The sequence below is a fragment of the Oryzias melastigma genome, linkage group LG11, assembly GCF_002922805.2.
Source record: "Oryzias melastigma strain HK-1 linkage group LG11, ASM292280v2, whole genome shotgun sequence".
Classification (NCBI taxonomy): Eukaryota; Metazoa; Chordata; class Actinopteri; order Beloniformes; family Adrianichthyidae; genus Oryzias; species Oryzias melastigma.
In genome coordinates this window covers 2,426,653-2,430,149 of record NC_050522.1, presented here as the reverse complement: position 1 = coordinate 2,430,149, position 3,497 = coordinate 2,426,653, and positions in this window count along the sequence as shown.

Below are 3,497 nucleotides of genomic sequence, written 5' to 3'. Positions count from 1 at the left end.
CAACAGTAGTGAGCAGACCTGACTTCAATTACTTAGTTTTTAACTGTAAATGTGCATCAATGGGAAGTCTCTGGTTCCTGATCTGACTGCAGCTCTAAGAGCTGACTGACAGAAGTTTCTCTCTTACAGAATATTTTCTAAACTGTCCCACCAGAACATCATCACTCACAGAGCTTTATTCTGTTCTGGTTTCACTTTCTTAGGATCAAGCAGGATCAAGCAGAAGATTTCCCACACATGAATCCATCGACCTCTGACCAAAGATTACAAAATAAGGAATATTTTTATAGAAACTTTAAAGGGTCTATACCATGCAAAATAAACTTTTTGAGGTTTTAAGCACATTATACAGTTCATTCCTCACAATAAACAACCCACAGCTGTATTTTGATCCATTCACACATTTCTGAGTAATCCTCTGAATACCTGCTCTCTGAGTACCTGCCCCTTCCAACACACAAAAAGAGCGGGTTCTCCTGTGCTGATGTCACACGGTGAGAACAGCCCCTTTCAGGAAGAGTCTGTGCTGCTACCAACCCCCCCTAAGCTAATACACACGCTTTCTCTGTCAAGCTAGCAGTGATCACCTAGCATCGCGCGCACATTTAAAGTGGATCCTAAACCTATTTGAAAATGGCTCAATCAGAAAAGACAACGGAGCAGACTATTTCCTGGTGGAAAAGTGAGTGACGAATTAGAAGAAGGGGTTTGAAGGTGGAGTATTGATCAAAGCCAGAAAGGTGGGTGTGTCTCCAGGAAAATGATTGGCATGAAAGGAAAGAAGATTTTTATAAGGAGATTGAACAGAACCTATATAACTTTTATTGAGAAAGGGACAGTGCATATTAATGAACATCAAAACTAATATAAATATGCCAGATTATAGCCTCAGAATAATTTCCATTTGGAGTCCCTTGGCAGGTTGATGTTAAAAGAAATCAAACAGAGTTTAAGAGATAGACACTACACATACAATTATAAAACACAGGTAAAATACAGTTTACAGAATAAAACAAATAAAATACAGAAAAATCTGAACAGACATATAATTTTTCAAATCGGAGCTTGCTTTGTAATAGTTTTCTTATTTCTGGTCATTTATGATTGCAGATTTGAGACTCCAAAAGCCAAAGTATCAGCTGTTTTTTTTAAAATGACAAAACCATTCACAGCTAGTCCTATTCAGAACAATGTTCTCATCATGTCATTAAATCCTGAACTCAGACACGCTGCTGAGGCCGGCTGGAGGATGTCATGAAAGGGGCGGCACCCACAAGGAGAGAAAGGTGGACATCTGACTCCGGGTATGAATAGAGTTCATAAAAATAACTCATATTTCCTAAATAATTTGTTCTTTGGTGTGCCAAAGGAAATATAGAATGATATATATGGATTGACTTTACTCTGAAAGGCTTAATAGAAGCATGGTATAGGTCCTTTAACTAAACATTAAAGATGTTAAAAGTTTTCTTTTTAATCAAACCGATTGTAGTCAACTTTTCTAAATTCTCCCCAATTGAGACAGTTTTAGATTATTCTTTTTCTATGGCATATCACACATATCATAAATAGATGAAATAAACGTTTTGATCCAGGAACAAAGCCTTGTGGAACACCGCATACCTGAGGAATCATGGGTGCTGATGTCTTTCCCTGACTGTTATGTGTCTGTGCTTTTATGCCAAGTGTTTTCATCCAAATGCAGCATATCATAATTACCTGCACCAATCCAAACACCTCATTATGACACGTTCCAGGTTACTGTTCAAACCAAAGCAGTGACTCGATGCTGTTGTGGCTGGTTCCAAATCTGTACTAAATGGAGACACAGGACACAGGAAGTTTTGTAACAGTTCTATCGCTGTTTATAGTGTGTGTGTTTCCATCTCCACATTAAGGTTTCTGCATTTTTTATTAATTCAGGAAGAACATTTCTGCCACCACGAGTAAGCGGTTTTATTACCATCTTTTTATTTTATCATTTCCATCTCAGCTGTTGAGGTTCTTGAACAATAAAGGAACTTCATACTCGTCCAATTAGGATAAAAACTAAAGATTTAATAAAGAATTTCTCCCCACTATCCTTTTTTATCTTTAAAGTTTACTTACTCATTTTTCTTTTTAGCATTTTTGTCGATATTTGGCTCGACGCTCACAAAGAAGAGATTAAACTCCTCTGCAGTTCGAACTTCATTTATTATGCTGTCTTTATGCAGAAACTTTGCTCTGCGTCTCATTGAAATGTTCTCAGAGGCTCAGACATTTCCCTCTGACTGTCATTAGTTTGGTTCTTTTTTGGCTCGTCTCAAACCAATGATCAATCTGTTTTTATTTGTCTGGATTTTTTCATTTGTCCATTTCACACTACAGTGTTTTCCTGTTTACATGCCTGCTGTGAGCATGTTTACCTTCATTCTAATCTTCATATTAAGATATCAGAAGACTTGATAGAGAAACATCATTTCAAAAATACTTCCCAGACAATTATTAAACCACGCTGAGAACACTTCAGTATTTATTACACTCTGAGCCTTCCAGACCCTCAGGGGTCAGCCTAACCTTCAAAATGAACATAGAAAAATTAAACTAGCTCACTTTAGTGTTATGTGCTGCAAAGTGTGTTCAGCTTAGTCATTTCTAAATCTCCTAAAACATTTAACCAAAATATTTAGCTAAAAAAACAAGATAAGTTAACCGCCTCTTAGATGATCACATCTCTTTCAAAGTTAACAGACAATGAATGCAAAGAAATCCAAACTGTTGACATGAAACAATTGATTTGATTGGTCTATAGTTGCTTGGTGGGCGGGGCAAAGCCTCATAGACTGCACCACAAAACTTCGTGGTGAGTTTTCTGACATCCCTAATCATCCAGATTTAATGTTTTATTCAATAAAATGAAAATGATTTAGCCTCACATTTCTGCCAAAATGAGCCATGTTATGTGTTGAGTATATTAAAGATTTTTATAACCCCCCACCCACACACATACACCCACACACACCCCACCCAAGACACACACACTCCTTCAGTCTCACACAGGTTCTTAATTAGGCCTTTATCGCTATGTTGTTGTATCAATAGCCTGTTTTGGTCATTTTTTATCACGTAGTTAATCTAATTGTAGTTTTCTATGATGTTTTTCTTAAATATAATTAGATTTTATGATGAAAAAAGACTTTAACTTCATCATTTGAGTGACTCATTGTAGCTGATCAATCGGCCCATTTTACCTGAACGTGGTAGAAACATGGAGGACAATTGAGCTTTACCAGCTGTAGAGTTCTAACAATAATATTTGATCCCGTTATATTTGAACACAAAAACATTCAAAACAACTTGTCTAAACATTAGAGATACAATCAGCATTGTTTTTTTTTCTCAATTTCCCAAATGATTAACCCCAAATTGGCTCAATTTAACTGATGTCAATCTGATGTAAACTATCACGGTTTTAGGCGGATGGATGGATGGATGGATGGATGGATGGATGGATG